The sequence below is a fragment of the Macrobrachium rosenbergii genome, chromosome 17, assembly GCF_040412425.1.
Source record: "Macrobrachium rosenbergii isolate ZJJX-2024 chromosome 17, ASM4041242v1, whole genome shotgun sequence".
NCBI lineage: Eukaryota > Metazoa > Arthropoda > Malacostraca > Decapoda > Palaemonidae > Macrobrachium > Macrobrachium rosenbergii.
The window spans coordinates 29,033,265-29,053,911 of NC_089757.1; the positions used below are offsets into that span (position 1 = coordinate 29,033,265).

At 37.7% G+C, this 20,647-nt stretch overlaps 1 protein-coding gene across 1 annotated transcript in view; it reads right to left on the reverse strand.

Annotated features, from left to right (window-relative positions):
• The window catches only part of LOC136847823 (inactive phospholipase C-like protein 2), a 607,840-nt gene extending 598,733 nt beyond the window's left edge, over positions 1 to 9,107 (reverse strand). The window contains exon 1 of the mRNA XM_067119762.1: positions 9,025 to 9,107. The gene's annotated coding sequence lies outside the window, so the exon portion shown is untranslated. The remainder of the gene's footprint in view (positions 1 to 9,024) is intronic.
• Between the last annotated feature and the right edge of the window lie 11,540 nt (positions 9,108 to 20,647).

The window sequence follows — 20,647 nt, forward strand, 5'->3', positions numbered from 1 at the left end:
TCGACGCCATTATTTAAAACTGTGCAGCATGTCCGGGAACAAGACTAGACTGACAAAAGGAATAATGATGGCGAACAAGGTTCAAAATTATGAACAAAGACAGCACTGCGTTTGTTTCCTACTGTAGACTGAAATAACTTTTTACTGACTGGTCTCTTCCTTTTGGCAGTGTTCAACTGTACACAGCTTTAGTTTTCTCAGTTATCTTAATTTTACTGATATATACGACCTAAACACATTAAAACGTTCTTTGTGAAAACGTTTTTAAAATAATCTTCCTGGAAAGGCCATAAAAATGTCGTTCCTTTGTTGCACTTATTACAAAAATAAATGTTTTTATCAGTTATGATACGGCTATCGTTCCAGTCCATAAAACAATGCTAGCGAACATATCTCATGACTCAAGAATCCCGATGGCAGGACCCAGAAAACTGCGTCATAAACCTTTCAAGAAACAGACTTTCAGGAATCTATATTCAACTCTAGTTTTCTGAATAGATGGTTGACCTGACCACTGTCGTTCCTTCGAAAATGTCTTTCTTTTTTTTTCTATGATCCTGCGCTGCTTAATTGTATATGATCGTTATAAGCATTCAGTGATTCTATACTTCTGTCGATCTGTGTGTTTCCATGTTTTCAATAATGGGTATTTCTCATTAATTTCAAGAAAAATGGCATTTCTTTGCCAAGCAAGAAGAACACAATGTCCCCGCGAGAGTGCATTTCATATTGTTCAGCTGAGTAAACTGCTCACTGTCTCTGTATCTCCAGCAGGTTCTCCAGAAACTCCAGGAAATCTTGCAGCATTCTTAAGTCATTTGGCAACAAAATGATTCACATAAGTAACTCCAAACGCACTGAAAGGCCATCCAAACAATTCCCCAGCACCTGGAAGACTTAGTATTTGCCGCATATAACTTAACCGTACATGAAGATTCTAAAAGGGGGTTATTCACACAGGAGAACGACTGTGTAACTGCCTAGTTATAGTAACAAAGATAATATAAATTAGCAATAACCATATTTAGGTACCAAACCAGAAGAGATGCTCTCAGTAAAACTTGAACGACGAGACTAAATCTAAACTGGTGGGCGAAAAAAAAAGTTTAAAAATTGTAGAAAATTTTTAATGGATACCCAAATAACAAGTCGAATATCCAAAATCAATGTCAACTTGCACGACGACAGCAGAATAGCAGGCATCTTGTGAACTCGTTTCGTAGCAACGCTGGCTTATCAAGTTCTGACGTCAGCATCTAAATATTCGATGCAAAGTATTATCAGTAATGTTGCCATAGAAGGTATCGAATGATTAGCGTCGGAACACAACCCACCACATCATTCACCTATACAGAGTAAACGAAATTCAAAAAATAAAGTCATCTCTGCGAATTTATAAAATGCTATCAAAACTGGGTGACCGAACTGAGTAAATCTTAAAATCTACGAAACACCACAGTTCAGTCAGCAAGTTGGACATCGGTGACATTATCACCTAACAAAGTTTTATGAGTTTCATCATAGACCTACAGCATCAACATAAACATATAGGCCTGCTGTGAGAGAGAGAGAGAGAGAGAGAGAGAGAGAGAGAGAGAGAGAGAGAGAGAGAGAGAGAGAGAGAGAGAGAGTAACCAAACATCCTAACATGAGATCCCATTCAAAATTATAAAAGTGCTTTTCACTGACGAATCCGCCACAATCTTTCAAAACTGATTATAGTTCCATATTTTTATTTAATCATCATCCTCAGAAAACCTAAAATACACTGACGTGGAGTACGGGAATTTCCTTGTGATAAAGGTCATGGCTTAAGTTTGTTTGGCATTATAGATTTGCACATTTCTTTCTTTAATATCTGAGTCAACGACACAAAAATCTCAGCCTGAATATGAATGAAAATTCATGGAAAACAGACCATAGACGAAGCTGTAAACATTAAATATATAGATGTCTCAATTCTAACGAACTCGTGTGCAAGTGGACATTTTATCGAAATTTCAGCCAAGACAGCCTATGGCCCAGAAGCACAGTTCAAACGCTTTAGATATGACCTGGGTTGATATACATCGCTAATCTGTTCAAAACCTACCTCTAACACGTCCATCAATAAATGATCCCCAATGTTCTTGTGCCAAAAACGATGCTCTGAAATGGAGGGCAATCTCTGATGCCCTGAAAACTGGAATGAAATCTCTGATGCTCTGAAAAATGGAATGAAATCTCTGATGCTCTGGAAACTAGAATGAAATACTGATGCTCTGAAAACTGGAATGAAATCTCTGATGCTTTGAAAACTGGAATGAAATCTCTGATGCTCAGGAAACTGGAATGAAATACCTGATGCTCTGAAAAATGGAATGAAATCTCTGATGCTCTGGAAACTGGAATGAAATCTCTAATGCTCTGAAAACTGGAATGAAATCTCTGATGCTCTGGAAACTGGAATGAAATCTCTAATGCTCTGAAAACTGGAATGAAATCTCTGATGCTCTGAAGACTAATGAAATCTCTGATGTTCTGAAAACTGGAATGAAATCTCTCAAAGTGTTACCACCTTCATGAGAAATTGGCTAAGGTGTCAATTGGTATTCGACCACCAAACACACGCATCTAATATATCGACAATACAAAATTAGTGAGGCTTTCTAAGCTTTGCCATAAAAGGACTAATGCTACGTATGGATATGAATGGTTCCTTTGACTTCGAAATAACCAAACTGGACTACTTGCTGAATCGTCAGTAAGCTACTGCCTTGCACTCACAGGTATTAGGTGGGTGGGGAGGAAACTTCGACACTGTCAGGTAAATTCGGCCTCTAATACATCGCGACCTTTAAAACCTTTAAATGCTAAACAAAAAGAGAACGGAAGACCATATAACAATGGAAGAGTTAAATTTAAATAATAATTATAAAGAAGAGAGAGAGAGAGAGAGAGAGAGAGAGAGAGAGAGAGAGAGAGAGAGAGAGAGAGAGATAATTACTTGGGGGACAGCAAGGGCACACAAAAATTAAACATTAAATATCAAATATCAAGAAACGGTAAAAAAAAAAAAAAATGAAAACTCCTTTACTCAAGTTATCTTCAACATCGGTCAACAGAAGCCCGAGGTGCCAAATGCTGCTTTAAGGAACCGTGACCCAGTGATCTTGAATTTGCTTATCTATATTGTAGGTGTTTTATAATGCGACCCTTCTCTTTGTTACCTTTATCTCTTCTTGATTTTACATTATGAGCATTGCATTCACACAGAAGTTTGCTGCGTAATTATATGGCATTTTGAAGACTTTTATTTAAAAGCGAGTTCAGTTTCATCACAATAATAAGAAAAATGCTTGCAAGTACTGCTACGGTAGCCTGACACCTAATACAGAGAGAGAGAGAGAGAGAGAGAGAGAGAGAGAGAGAGAGAGAGAGAGAGAGAGAGAGAGAGAGAGAGAGATTCGATACGCGTGACTTTACGCTGGCGTAAAATAATTGTTCTATTTGCGCAAATATAAAAACACTACTCTGGAAATGTCAAAGTAATGTTTCTCATAATACCAGCTTGATGCCCCCTGAGGCTGAGTGCCAGTTCGTATAAAAGCAAGAGTAATAATATACCATGGCGCTACTACTGAAAAGAAACAATACAAATAAAACAGAACACGAACAAAAGACGAACACACTGAACAAAAGTCAGAATACGAACCTAGACTGCTTACGTGATACTCCCTGTCTCTCTTAGCTTCCGGAACCCGTGCATATGCAAGCATGACTCTCCCCGGGACCCCTCTCACCTGCCACCCTTTCTCTCTCTCTCTCTCTCTCTCTCTCTCTAATCTTCATTCAAGTAGTAAAGTATCTAATAAACGAGTACAAGGTAGATGAATAGAAATGATAAAATCAGACTCCACGCACAAAGAAACCCGAATTTCTCAACAGCACAAGACTTCCCTCTACTAGGGGAAATAACAAATGATGAATTACGACGACTTTGCATTCGAAGCGTGCAGGAGCACAAACAAACATTTTCCCACACACACACACACACACACACACACACACACACACTGAGCGAACGAAAAGAAAACAAATCGCACGAAAGAAAACGGAAATAATTCTCGAGCTCTAGAAGCAAATAACCTTCTGTGGCGCAGACTCGGACGACATGGTTCAGCGGTAATTCAAAGAAAACGGACTTGGCACGGAGCCAATGCACCTACAACTCGGCTGTTTCTATTCATCCCATTGTAAACACAGTATCACGATGAGGGGAAGGAACACGTGGGGGGATTTCCCCTCTTTTTTCACTTTATGAATGAAGAACCTCATTATGCCGACTTCAAGCACACTTCTCTCTGAGTGCTGCAGTTGCTTGTGAAAAATTCAAAATTTTATTTTAAACATTTATTTAATGCTACTTAGTAAAATATATTATTTTAATCTCGTTTTCGAAGTTTGAGAACGAAAAATTATCAGAATATTACCAGACATGTCAAGAGAAAAAACGTTGTCAATGTACAAAATGAGAGAGAGAGAGAGAGAGAGAGAGAGAGAGAGAGAGAGAGAGAGAGAGAGAGAGAGAGAGAGAGAGAGAGAGATACGTAAAATGACCTGGATGCACGCTATCAAGGCAAGTGCTAAGACTTTAAACATATAGAAGAAAGGCTTAACTATGGACAGAGTGGCAGATCTGTCTAAAAACAGAAAGTGAAATTAAAAGCCTGCCTCTCTTTAGATACTGTCCAGTTCTTGACGGGTAAGATTATCTCCGTTTCTCAAACACATTTTGGTCACTCTTACTTCCTCTTGGAACACAGCACGCATTTGAAACAGCAGGGGAAGTTGCCCGGTGTGCTAACAACACAGCACGCATTTGAAACAGCAGGCGAAGTTGCCCCGTGTGCTTACAACCAGCACGCATTTGAAACAGCAGGGGAAGTTGCCGTGTGTGCTTAACGCAGCACGCATTTGAAACAGCAAGGGAAGTTGCCCCGTGTGCTTACAACACAGCATGCATTTGAAACAGCAGGCGAAGTTGCCCCGTGTGCTTACAACACAGCACGCATTTGAAACAGCAGTCGAAGTTGCCGTGTGTGCTTACAACACAGCACGCATCTGAAACAGCAAGGGAAGTTGCCCCGTGTGCTTACAACACAACATGCATTTGAAACAGCAGGGGAAGTTGCCCCGTGTGCTTAACGTTAATGCTCTACTACAGGTCATCATCAAAAACAATGACCTAGTTAGGGAGGGCATTTGTCCATTTCGATTCACAAAATGTCCAAACTATATTGCAGTATTAACCAATCGGGAATTCAAGTCACTTTGTAATCTGTTTCAAGTTCATTTAAATTTCGAATTTCATTTCAGATCTAATTTACCCCGCTCTCACTAATAGGGAGGGCTGTAAAATTATCTTCATTTTTATATATGACAAAGTGAGTTTAATCTGTATTTGAATATATGACAAAGAAAGTCTGTCCAGTCTTAATTTGAATATATGACAAATAAAATGAGTCCATTCTTTATTTGTGTATGTGACAAGTGAGTCCAATCTTTATTTGAATGTATGACAAATAAAGTGAGTCCAATCTTTATTTGTATATGTGGCAAATAAACTGAGTCCAGTCTGTATTTGAATATGACAAATAAAATGAGTCCAGTCTTTATTTGTATATGTGACAAGTAAAGTGAGTCCAATTTTTATTTGAATATACGACAAATAAAGTGAGTCCAGTCTTTACATGTATATATGGCAAATAAAAGTGTGTCCAATCTTAATTTGAACATATCACAAATAAATTGGGTCCAGTCTTTATTTGAATACATGACAAATAAGGTGAGTCCAATCTTTATTTGTGTATGTGAAAAATAAAAGTGGGTCCATCAGGCACCTTTTGCGGAGTGGGACTAGGTAAAAAGACCACTCTAATTAAATAATGGTTGACTATATCTGCCGGAAAATGTACGATTTTTAAGCATTCTGTTTTTGTTCCAGGGAATAACAGGCACTTTAAGTTAAACATGACCCGCACGGAGAAGCTGAATTCTTTAATAAACTTTTTTTTTCTTACAACTGAATGAATGAAATGAAATTCTCACTCGACAAACCTTGACCCCAGGAATTCTTGGAAGCAAAGAGGCACCCACTGATAAACACATGAAAACGTCGAGAATCCTGCTGACAATAATGTCAGCCAATGGTATTTAAGTTTAAAAATCCGGACTACATCTCCGCAGGTTAGTTGAAGGAAAATACACATTACATTGTACGCCTTCGACAATCTACGCTGCACTAACTTAACCAATTGTCCTGAAAATTCACGTTAAAAGATCAATAGATCTAGACCACTGACTTACAATGTTCATTAAGTTCCCGTGAGGAATTCAGTATCCACTATACCCCGCTAGTTTTCCGGATCCAGAAAAAAAAAAAATTCATATTGCGAGATTTTCCACGTCACAAAATGGCTGCATTTTCCCAATAAAATCTCGGCATTTGCTTCGCAGAAATCAGGAAAAATAAACCCAAAACGGTTTCCTATCTTTCAGTGCTTAGGAAACTGACAAATTATCAAAGGTCTCAAATTATGAGCTTCACTCAAAATCTGAAACTCTCTTTGTCCTATAGATACATCCTCATTAGATATTAAATATTCTAAATTTCCCACAACATACGAAAATATTAGTCAAAATCTTCCACAACATAGGAGTTACTGTACTGCTACCGTACCCAGGTAACAGAAATAGATTTTATCTACCGTGGATGTACTGTAATTCCTGCCTTTCGTACTGATTACACGCTACGTGACTAGCAGCAATGAGGAGTCAAATTATTATTTTCGACTGGGAGTTCTATAACATTCTACATTCCAGACTACACAGGCCATTCGTTATCAACGTCCAATGCCAAGTGGCATTTAAGAGCTGATGGCCATTTGCAATTAAGAGTTCTATGACTTTCTGCAGTTTAAGAGTTCACAGACACACTATTCGTTATAAACGTACTATGACAAATGGCATTTAAGAGCTGATGTCCATATGCAACTAAGAGTTCTATGACACTTTACCTTCAAGTTCCACAAACACATTTGTTGAGGCTTGGATAATCTCTCATTTATTAAGTACAATCTGAAGGCCAAGACTGAGCTTTGTTGCATTATTCACGCCAAGTCTCCTCATATAAATATACAGTGGTAAAAATAACATTCTTCAAACCGAATATACTGGTAAAAGTGGGAATGTTTCTTCCAATATCAATATCGGCATCAGGACAAGATATTATTATTACAAGTTATATTCAGAAGATGAACCCCATTCATATGGAACGAACCTACAAGGGCCACTGACTTTAAATTCAAGCTTCCAAAGGATACAGTGTTCATTTACCAGACATAACAGAAAGTAATGTATAGGGAATACAGAAAGGAGAGATTAGATATTAAAAAGGAAAAAAATTAACTAACAAATAAATAAATAAATAAATAAAAATGATAGTTCTTATCCTTTCTGATTAAAATTACAAGATCATCCACCATCATTTAAAATACTACAGCTACTATGAACAACGGTAACAAGAAACATACAAAATCTCCTGCAATTTAAACGCAGTTACCAGAAATACATGGAACCAAGACTGATGACATTCCACTAAAATCTTAGTTTAATCGGAAAAAAGTCATCGTTATAAACACTTTCAGTCTGGTACTCGGAACACATTGACTACAAGAAGTCCCCATATTTACCAACACTCAGTACCTCTGTTGAGGCGAAAACGCGATTGAACCCCATCAAAATACAATAACAGGAGTAATAATACATGTTAAACACCCCACTTGATGTAAACATTATTCTAAATATTAATACCAGCACAACATAAGAGCATATGGTAAATTACAATTTATTCCCGATAATCATGAACAATGGAACAAAGAACGCCATTGGCAGGGCGCAAATGAACATAAACAAATGTATGGCGAATCACCCCACACCTCCACTTTCAAGTTCATGAAAATTAATGCTAAAATCACGCAAACACACACAAGCACACAAAACGATAGCGTGGTCTGTTCCAGTGGCGCATTAACGGGGACACCAAAGATGTGCTTCCTGCTTGATGTCACAAAACACCAAGCGATCTGAACGAAGTCCTTGAGACTTCAAAAAGAAGATAATCCACTTGCCCTCATTTCAACAATAAGGTGAATTACCAGCCTACAATCCTTACCCTACACTAGAGCTTGCACCTCCAGCCTGCAACATCATCCTGCACCAAACACCACACAGTAGTGTGTCATTAGCTCACACACCTGAGCTACACCAGCAACAAACACCCTACAGCAGTGTATCGTCAGCTCACACACCTGAGCTACACCAGCAACAAACACCCTACAGCAGTGTATCGTCAGCTCACACACCTGAGCTACACCAGCAACAAACACCCTACAGCAGTGTATCGTCGGCTCACACACCTGAGCTACACCAGCAACAAACACCCTATAGCAGTGTATCGTCGGCTCACACACCTGAGCTACACCAGCAACAAACACCCAACAGCAGTGTATCGTCAGTTCACACACCTAAGCTACACCAGCAACAAACACCCTACAGCAGTGTATCGTCAGCTCACACACCTGAGCTACACCAGCAACAAACACCCTACAGCAGTGTATCGTCAGTCCACACACCTAAGCTACGCCAGCAACAAACACCCAACAGCAGTGTATCGTCAGCTCACACACCTGAATTATACGAGCAACAAACACCCTACAGCAGTGTATCATCAGCCAACACACCTGAGCTATACGAAAGTCAGTTTCACCAGCCCACAACCACTGCCAACCCCATTAACTCAGTTCTTCAGATCCAGCGAAATCATTACAGTACATCCTTTTCCCAAAATCTCTAACGTTAAGCGGTGTAATAACGATGTCAATTTGTTGCACGTGATGGAGATCATTGGCAATTCACCAAATTTATATATATACATACATCTTTCTGAACTTATTTTCAAAAATGAATAAATGTTGCACTTACCTTAAATCCAAATGGTCTGACATCACGAGGAGATCCGTAGTCTATCTGAAGCCATGTTCTTTCACGACTTCAAAGTGGTTTTCACAGCACTCAAAAAGTAAATATGTATGTATGCATATATATATATATATATATATATATATATATATATATATATATATATATATATATATATCATATTACACAGGTGAAAAGAATGGGTAGGCTGACAATTGTTTGATTTCTAGTTTTATTGATTGATGAAGGACTGACAGAGTAAAAGTCACAAATAGCAGAGAGAGTTAGCAGAATAGTACTGATATAGGATTAATGTTGGGAGACTATATCTTCTCACTAGCTGGAAAAGTAGAGTGGCTTTAAAATTTGGCTAAAAATCACAATAGACTCTCAGGGACATTGCTGATTTTAGCCAAATGAGTTTTAGGCCACTCCTACCTCGACACCGGCCTGAGTGGGGATATGAGTCTCTAACGGTTGTGTATGTCTGTCAGTACTGTTCTTGTAGTGTTATATATTTGTGACTTCTCATACTCTGCATCAGTCCTTCGTCAATGGCTTGGAAATAAAGTCGAAAACCGGTCAGACCTACACCCCTGTTTCTTATTTTTCACCTGTGGTAATGTGTGATAAATGAATCACGTACAAAAGTGATAATAATCATATATATATATATATATATATATATATATATATATATATATATATATATATATGTATTACTGTGATGTATATGTATATATATATATATATACTTGTATGCTCAGAACTTGTGATAAGTAAACTTCTCAAATGTTAGGAGAGTATGCAAATTTAACCATGGTACCCACTTTTCCACTGAGTGCTGTAGCCTTACGGAAAGATGGAACAGTAAGTTGTGAGATGACAGAAAAAGGGAGACTTGGCTGAGGTGAAATTGCTGCCAAGAAAAGAAGCTCGTGAATTAGGAGAGTTGTGGAGGATAGACGACAGAAGAATGGAAGCTGCACTGTGGAAGGGGTTGGTGCAAATCTGAGAATCCTTGCGAGAGTGAAGGGAGGAAATGAGGTGAACAATTAGCAGCTTGAAAAATGAGAACAAATTTAAAGAAATCCCTTATTTGACCGTTACGTCCAACTAACAAGCACCGAAAGAAGGGTTCTTTTTCTTTTTCCAACTACCTTTCATGGTACCAATAAACTCCCTTTAGAAACTGATGGAGAGAAATATAAATGACTTAAAAGTTCTTCGTCATCGAATAATGTTAGCCTAGTTAGCGCTCACACGGAAAAAATATCTTCGACAGAACACATCGCCTTTATCTCTACAAATTCATAATCGTATAAAAGGCAAAAAGAATTACTGGAGCCATTCATTTAAACGAACTACAATCTATAGGTCATTAGCGTAAAACCAAATTGTAGTAAAAATGTTTGAAAATTTTAAAAATTAAAAAAAGGCTTTAGGCGTTGATACAAAATAACGATTACACGTGTTTGTCGACTAAGTTAAAGCTGTATGACACTGAGTTCACTGATATGAAAACAATAATCAGTGACAAAAGAACGTTTTTAATAACCATATAACCTCAAACCATACATCAAGCCGACTGTAATGAAAACTTCAATTGCTTACTAATAATCATAGTGATAATTTTAACATAAACAGATTGGAATGTATAAGTGACATATGTGATCTGAGCCATTATATTCATACACCTCAAATGTTTAAGTTGTGCCAACGATTCCTCTCTTGTTAAATATGTGGTAAACCTAGGAATTGAACATTTGCTTTTTTTTATTACTTGAAGAGGGAGAGAAATGTAGAATTACGCTGTCCCTGTAACGGATGACTAATAAAAACAAAATCTGTCTATATATAGCCTGAATCTACTTTCAAAAATATTTCCCCTGATGATGCGGTATTAGTCACAAAAGGCAGGAAATTACAAAAAAATATATATATATTATTATTATTATTATCATTATTATTATTATTATTACTATTATTATTATTATTATTATTATTATTATTATTATTATTATTATTACCAAAATGGAATGCATAGAATTTAGCCAAAGCCCAAGCGCTGCGACCTACGGGGTCATTCAGCGCTGAAACGAAAATTTACAGTAAAATATTTGAAAGGTGTAACAGGAGGAAGACCTCGCAGTAGCATTATCAATCAATTGTTAGGAGAAGGTGGACAGTACGGTGGAAGAAAGAAAATATAAACGGAGGTACGGGAAAAGGAATGAAAGGGGTTGCAGCTATTTTTTTTTTTTTTTATAGGGGCCGAAGGGACGCCGCAAAGAACGGGTAGTGATGCCTACAGTGCACCAAATCAGGTGCACTGACGGCACTAACCCCCAGCCGCGATTATTATTATGAGTATACCTACCAAGCTTCCACAAAATACATTATGATGTCTGTTTGTCACAAATAGAAATGGCGAAGAAAACTACTGACAAAAATTAGCTAAAGCTAAGAACGACATCCTCTGACTTTTTCATCAGGTAGAAAAAAAAATTTCATTTTTTTATGTGCAAATTTCAGTCACCTGCGCTCGTTAAGGTGTCAAACGCTCACGACCGTACGTGACTATAATTATACAAGACACCAAATTTGGCCACTTCACGGCAAGTCCGGCGGCGAGAAGCTAATAGCTACCACAAAGCGAGCACGATCGCCAACGCCTAATTCGGCACTTCAGATGACTCAGCTGTCACAAAAACAAAGCATGCAAATGGCTGGAACATTATATATGAATACATACATACACACATATATATATATATATATATATATATATATATATATATATATAATTTTTTTACTTATATGTATATATATATAATATATATATATATATATATATAAATTTTGACTCACGTCGGGATCGAACCCAGGTCTCTCAGGTGGAAAGCAAGGGCGTTACCCACTGGGCCATACATTTATTTCTGTTCCACACGTGATTGTGTGTTGATGATTTCTATCTTATTCACTCAGAAGGGATAATTGAATGAAATGTTGTCCATTGGGTCATTGCTGAGTCGGGAAGTTGGGGAAAACTTGCTGGTATGCAAGCAGTTAGCTTGCCCAGGTAATTCCTTTGCAGTTGTTCTCAGGTTCCGACTTCTTTAGACTTGTATGGCCCAGTGGGTAACGCCCTTGCTTTCCACCTGAGAGACCTGGTTCGATCCCGACGTGAGTCAGAAATTTATTTCGTTCCACACGTGATTGTGTGTTGATGATTTCTATATATATATATATATATATATATATATATATACATATACATAAAACATGATTAGGGATATTTTGATTATTCTAGGCCAGAACTCCACTATTTCTCTGTCTTCATTCCGTGGCTAACGTGCAGGATAAACATCCAGTTTTCTTTAGCCATAAAACACCTTGACGAATCCTTTTTGCACGCGTAATGTGAATGCTGGGGGTATTTTGGTTACAACGAAAAAGTAAGGAAATTGGTATTTACGTCATACTTTTTCTCTAGAGTATTGACAATTAAAATCATAGAAAAAAAAAACTACGGTACATGATATCTAGTCCGTGAAAATTGTGAAGTGTTCCCATGGGCCCTCGAGACAGACATACAGACACAGACAGTGTTTTCCACAATGAAATAACGGGCAAAGAAGATTGCTTACTGCGCACATATGATGAGTTTTTGCTTTTCTCTGGTATTCTTTTACTTGAAACTGTTATTTGATAAAGGTTTGGTGTCGTAATCTCTAGTCTCCTTGACATGAACATGAAGAAACTCGTCCTCGACTTTCGCATATTTACTGATACCGAGGTAGTCACCGTCTCTTAGTTTAAGTGTTACCATTCCATTCCAATGGGGCTGGTACAGTCACTCAAAAATGTTCCAGAAGTTTTCGTTCACCTTACGCTAATTTATTCGCTTGATATATACAAGGAAATATGCTTTTCTTATTCGATTTTGATTATTAATCATACTGTTAACAATATACAAAAGAATTGTGAGTGAAAAATCCGTATTACGGTAACGAAACATTTTGAAAAATTTCGCTCATGATGGTAGGGTAAAAAGCGTCAGATAAAAAACTACAAATAATCATCCATTCAATCCTCATGGGAGTAAATTCAGAGACTTTCTTCTTCATGCATAAATAACCAAATGGAAAAGTATAGGGAGAAAATCTCTTAGCACCCAATGGATATTTAGTGACAGAGAGAGAGAGAGAGAGAGAGAGAGAGAGAGAGAGAGAGAGAGAGAGAGAGAGAGAGAGAGAGAGAGAATAAATAATTAAATACATGTATTATAATAATGATGAAGAGAGAAATAAATCAATTATAATAATGATAGAGAGAAATAAAGATCAGTTTAAGGGAAACGGGAGGAAATTTCTCTGACGCACCAGTCGTGTCTGTGGTTGTTTCATGCGCTTACGACGGAGTTGCCAAATAGCGCCAGATGTCACTGTTATGAGCTGTTGTTGCAAAACATTTTCGAGCGACTGTACACGAGTTCATGGAATTGGTGCTAGTAATAATAATAATAAAAAAAAACTTAACTGCGAGAGAAACGAACGTCTGAAACGTTCAAAGCACATCTTAAAACATCGAACAATGATTCAAGTCCAAAATGTGATAATGCTCTTAAGTAACGTTTTACCTTTACTTTCTGAAGAACTTTTTTCAAAAAATAAAACCAGAAGTATAATGAGTTCAAGCAGTTTGAAATTATAGCAAAGCACTGCGCTTCCTATCTTAGTTAGTGCTACAGTGCATCTGACAAGTTTTCTCAGACGAAAACGAAACAAAACATTTCTGGGGGCACTATTGTATGAATTCCTCATGCAGTTAGGAGGCAGGGTTATTGTAGGCATAGTAAGAATTTCAAGGGAATACGACTTAACCAGAACAGGGCCCACTACTGGCTCGTCGATACTACAAAACACTTGACCATCCTTCGTCTTTACATTAACTGTTGCAGTTTTGTATCAATTTTCTTTTAATGGTAGTCTACCCATTACCTATTTATCAGTGTCGGTTATTTTGTTAAAAAACACAGCCTCATGCGTCACAACTGTAAGTTAATTTTTCTATCGATAGCGACGGTAAGAACTCTACATTTCTATTGTTTTAAACAACATCTTGACGTACACTGTAGTGAAGATTACTCAGAATACCTTAGGCATTCAATGAAAGAAATCTGTCCTCAAGAACAGAATATATATGTAGGCTATATATATTTACAATAGTAAGACATATTTGACCGCATCTTGTATACAACCTGTAATCCCTTGTCCTGAATCAAACTTACCATTACCTATAACCTAACCTCGGATGCAGTTCCCTAACCTGGCCGGGGGGAGGGGGGGCTTCACCATCATGGAACCCACCCACCACCAATAGGCCTACTCTGCATGGGCGTGAAAGGGGTTGGGGTGGGACAAGTTAGCTATGCTGTCCGCCTCCCACTTCCCTTTGATAATAAATGTATTTGTATTCACTCTTAAATATCATGAAATTGCTTTTCTTATGAAAACAACAGCTGCATAGGCAACTAAATTCACAGTACTCTCACATTGGGTGAACTTATTCACATCTCTGACGTTCATAACTCTAGGGATTACCGATATGAGACAAAATTAATACTTTGCTTGCTTGTATAAAAAAAGTTCATGTATATTTCTGGATCCAGTATATAAACAGCATGGTAACTTAAATTTATGCAAATACTAGATTCGGCACATTCAAGTAAAAAAAACAAAATAACAGAGACCGACGGATAGACTGGCGCAGAAATAAAAGAATAATCATGAAGATCATGTAACAGATTCTCCCACTGACTCGATAATATCTGAATCCTTGTAGTATTATATTCCGTCATTAAGATGTCAGAGAGTTTGTGGTTAATGCACAGAAAGTTACGTGCTCAATCACTGCCAGTGCAGCAAATCTGGTTCCAGATCTTATATAGTAAGGTATTCCTACTTCAAACAATTGTTATATTCAACATCATCAATTGTTATCATGAAAAGAGAAAATTAATAATCTGCCTGTACTAAAGGTACTGGCGACCGACGCCTAATGAGAAGGAATTGGGCATAAAGACTTGATCTGAAATCCTAACCTACAGTCCATAAATAAAAATCACACTAATCATTATAGTACAAGATGGCAAATTTACATGATTTGCTTTACTATGAAAATTCTTTTTTTATAATGTCATAAAAAAAATGATAAAATTTAAGCGATTAGAGCCTTTATATGCTTTACGTCTGAAGAAAAAAATCTTTCTTGACTTTGGCTGCTAGAAACTCACGAATTCTGTTTTGACCTCACTTCAAGTGTCTACTGTAGTATCAGAGATAAGGCATTCTAAGGATCACGGCTCATACCTGACAACAAAATATACCTTGATATATGGAAACGGACAAGGTTAAAAAAAAAATAATCAGTCTAAGGCTTCAGGTCGTACCCTTTTTAGAACAATGGTTACCTCAGTCCTGTAAGAATCATCACATAACGCCGTGGCCTTCAGAGATAAGCGTTTGCAGTTATCAGCTTGCTTGTGAATACGTCAGCTTGCGCAGTTACGTAATACAAAATTGTAGCATTTTATGATTACCCAAAAACAGATACCACTGTCATCAAGAAATTTCACAACTTAAAAAGCCAGTATTCTCGGGTTCTTACATATGCTAGAATATAAAATTTAGACCAAAGACCAAGCCCTGGGACCTGCGAGGTCCTTCAGCGCTGAAACTGAAATTGACGGTGAAAAAGTTTAAAAGGTGCAGCGGGAGGAAAACCTCGCAGTTACAATATGAATCAATTGTTAGGGGGGGGTTGGAAAGTAAGAAGAAAGCAAGATTATGAAAGGAGGTATAGTAATAAAAATGAAACGGGGCCGAAGGGACGCTGCAAAGTTCCTTAAATAATGCCTACCGTGCACCGCAGGAGGTTCACTGATGGCACTAACTCCCCAAGAGGGAGGCTCTTACATGTACGTATACAAATGTGTATACTTATATGTTTGAGCTAGTAATGCAAACTTGTTCCTACCTCCGGAATGCCATAGTAAGGTGTGGAGACAGGAATCCTCATCCCTTGCTTCGTGTTGCTCCGAAAAAGCGTGGCCCCTCATCTCATAATGAAGCACTTTCCTGGTTGCCTGCCTGGATCAAGAAAACAAGATTTGAATTGATTGCTTTTGTTTTAGATCAGTGGTTCTTAACCTTTTCATTACCACGCTCCCTCTAAGAGTTGGTCCTTCCCTCCACATCCCCCTTGCATCCATGAGTAAAATTCCCACCCAGATTTAAAGGACAATGAAAAAAAAAAAGACAAAGAGAGGGGGTTTCGAGGGATAGGGAGGCGGGGTAAACAATTACAAAACCTGGTAAGCCCAACGAGCCTAACTAGAGTATAAGACTATGGTAAACTAACGTTATAAGGCGATAGGCTACTTTTGCATTTTTTCATAAACTGAATATTAGTTCCTCACTCTTATTAAGAGAATAACGAATATAATTAGAGAATTTTTAATTTCTCCCTAGGGCTCGCGCCTCCCCTGGAAATTGCTGACGTCCCCCAGGTTAAGAACCACTGTCTTAGATGAATGTTTATGAACTTTACATTCTTTGGAAGTGAGAAAAAGGTCTCATCAAACCCATACCAATGATTTTCAAATAAAAACTCTTGATTTCACTGGGCCATCTTTCAATTATTCATTAAAAGTCACCGGCATTAATGCAGTGTAAATATGTTGATATGAAACTGACGGAAAAATATTGATCTTACTGAGTGGCCTGACTGGAGAGTACATAATATCTTTATGCAGGCGGAATAAACAGTGCTGCCTCATGAGAATGGAATTTCACTTCGATTTGTATTTGAAACGTGTATTAAAAATCGACGTGACAAGTGATATTAGGTTCTCATGTTCAACGATGAAAATCGCTTATCTCAATGATATTGCCCAATTCCCTATCTAGTAAAGTGTCACATCAGTGATAAAGCGATGTCGCCAGTTGTTACTCATTTCCACAGTACTGCCTTATCTTTACTCAGTACCGTGTCATTTCCTACATCTAAATAAATGCAATCCAGATATGCAAAGTTCATTTTCACAGTAATGACACTTTACCGTTCATTCTTATGGCTCCAAGTACAGAAACATTTCCACGTTAGAATTATTTCCACCTCAACATCTTTCCCAAAAAAAACAATATTATTCTTTGCCAACAGATCGCCTATTTCCTTACGACGATTTGTTTCTGAAAAAGTCACTGCTATATCTAACAATCTCAATGAAATTCTGGGAGCTGATGCATTAGAGCGCAATATTTCCTATCCAAAATCTTGACCGTGAAATGGTTCATTACAACGCGGCAATTAACTTTTTATGTAACACACCTTTAAAAAGGCTTCATTTTCTTACTCCTCCTCAACTGCCGTTTCGGATTTAACATATCCTTTATCTTATAATTATTTTAAGCTACATCTCTCTTCCTCTGCTCAGGAAAATAATGCTTTTAGACTAGCTCAACATGACTGCATGTGCAAGTTACTGAAATGCCAATCGTGCTGGCCGAAGGAACATGGAAGTTGTATTACAATTTGGTGCCTGGCTAGCAGTCTTTCTATGCCCCAAGGAGGGCATTACCCACAAATTACAATATCTATAAAGGGAGATACAGCTCTCCTTATCGATAACCCAATGAACAGCAAGTCACGTTGTTGTAAAAGAGGTGGAGAAATGGACCACATCGACAGAAAGGGACTGTTCGCCTCTGATGAAGTGCAACAAGGCGATGATGATGATGATGATGGCGATAATAATGATAATGTTGAAGGTGGTGTTAATGGCTCTTGTTGTTGAACTTGATATTGTCGTTAATGACTTCAGCCCAGAGGTCTTTAACATGAAAGAAAGCAAAATGGCTCGAAAACGCCAACTGTAATTTGCCCTGCTCAGTATCATTTACCCATAATTCCTGGTCTGTCTCCTTTTAAGTTCATAATCGGCCCAAGAAAGACCCTACAACGCATCTTTCTTGCTGAGATCGAGGTCAAATCCTCAGCCATACACTAAGTGGTTTCTTCACCACAGGCGAGTAAGGAAAATGCTTGACAAGAATGAATGAATGTAAGAAATTTGGGCCTTTTAGCCCAGATATAGGGCAGGAGATACCATTCAGCGTATAGAATGATAACAAATCTTTATGAATTTCAGACATCTTTATGTGAGGGCGTTAGGTCATGCATCATCTATATTGGGGATTCTTCCTCATGGAATGGAATGGAATATGGATTTTAGCCTTCACGTCACTTGGAACCCAGTAGGTCATCTGACCTGAGAAATCCCCAATCCAGCAATCAATAATGTCCTCGTGTTGTCAGTCCTAGAAAAATCAGCCACACTTCTAAGTTGATCTCACAGCTCAAGTTATCTCTTTTTATAATTTTTTTTTCTCCCATGAGAATTACCTTTGTACATTTATCTCACAATCTTGATGACCTCGGCTGACTAACTGTCAAAGAGGTATGAAGTTTGGTTCCATATAAACTGTTTATCTTTCCATAATTGGCACCTCACATGAATATCTCCTGGCTCAATGTCGCTGAATAGAATAGACTAGAATATAGAATTTAGGCCACAGGCCAAGCGATGGGACCCATGGGGTCATTAAGCGCTGGAACGAAAATTGACAGTAAAAAAAGATTTGAAAGGTTTAACACGAACCTCGCAGTTGCACTATAAATCAATTGTTAGGAGAGGGTGGGAAGTAAGATGTCAGAAAGAGAATGTGAACGGGGGCACATTAAAAGGATGAACGTTGTTGCAGCAAGGGGCCGAAGGGACGCTGTAAAGAACTTGAAGTCATGCCTACAGTGCACCGCAAGAGATGCACTGACGGCACTGCCCCCCTATGGAGTCAATGCTGCTGAGCAGCACACGCAAGAAAAAAAAACATTATTCCTCTAACTGAAGCAGCCAATGTTCGTTAGAGAATGTCAAGCGAGCACCTTCACAGTGGGATGAAGTACACAGAACACGTAGCCTACTGTTCAGGTTTAACGGCACGAGTCGAAATATAACAACTGAAATATAACAATTGTAATAATTGTGATGGTCGATCGTGTGTTTGTTGTTTAATTTTCCGAAAGGAAAACGTATTTAATAGATCGTCAAATAGCCATGTCTAATACCGTTGCCCCAAATGTGGCGAATACCTGTGTTGCAAATAGTAAACGATATGCATAATTATACATATATGCATATACACAATGTACATATAATTTATATTTATATGTAATTGTATATTTATAGATAGCTAGATATATATATATATATATATATATATATATATATATATATATATATATATATATATATATATATATATATATATATATATATATATGTAGATATATGTATATGCATAGTATAGATATATATAGAAATGTGTATATATTTAGATTATACATTTGTGTATGTGAGTATGTAACCGCTTGCGCGTGTAAGTTATAACGTTCACTTTATGGTGCTTGGTGATAACAGAACCTCTACCTTTGCTTCGGTTTTTTTCTTTATCAGTCTACCAGTATCCACGTTATTTGTGCGTGAGAGAGAGAGAGAGAGAGAGAGAGAGAGAGAGAGAGAGAGAGAGAGAGAGAGAGAGAGAGAGAGAATGGAAATATTTTATACTTTTCAATACATCTGTACTTAAATCACGTTTCCTTTTAAAAATCATTCATTTAATTAATACTAAGTGTGTCGTTTAACACTCAGAACAACCAACAACAGGAACTGCCTAAAAGTTTTTGAATGTGAACACTGTGAAGGTAAACATAAAAATATTGTATTGAATTTCTTTGGAAATACTTAAATGATTAATAACGTCTGATAAGGCAGGCGTTTCCCATGATCAACACAGTGTGCGCTATGTCGACATGGATTAGTCACGTTATCACATTGCGCAACGGACCAACTTCCGAAGTGGACTTGTAAGAGCCCCGACGCTGTCTCTTCCAAACACGTGTGTGTTCCTGTGTTCGTCAATTCCATCGGAGTGGCCAGACAAAACAACAGCATCTCGTTTTCTCTCTCTAATGGAACGCGATTTCAACCATACAATATTTCCGTCTGTTTCTCCTTAACCATTGTTGTCATGTTTTATGTACAATCACCACTACTTGCATTGCCATGCAAGCATTCTGATCATGTACTCATAATGTTCAAACGAATCTTCTGTATCAAACTGTGTGTATGTTTCTGTTTGTGAAGACGCCAAACGTCTCGCCATTTCACATATATTATGCTACTGCATTCTATTCATTAATCTGTCTTGAATCTCATGCAATTGGCCATATGTAGAATCTGCTGGCCTTTCCATTGATATACGTTTCATCACTGTATGTTAATCATGTCTCTTGATGTCGCCATCTGTTTGTCTGCCGACAAACACAGATGTCTGAATCTTTTATCTCTGTTTTACCTGTCTGTGTGTAGACGCTACATTACCGCTCGCACGCGTCAATAACATCTTCGAAGATTCTGTACATTTACCCCCACCAAAATCACTTTCATGTATCATAATAAAGTTTTCATTAACCTACCCATCTCACAGACTCATCATCAACA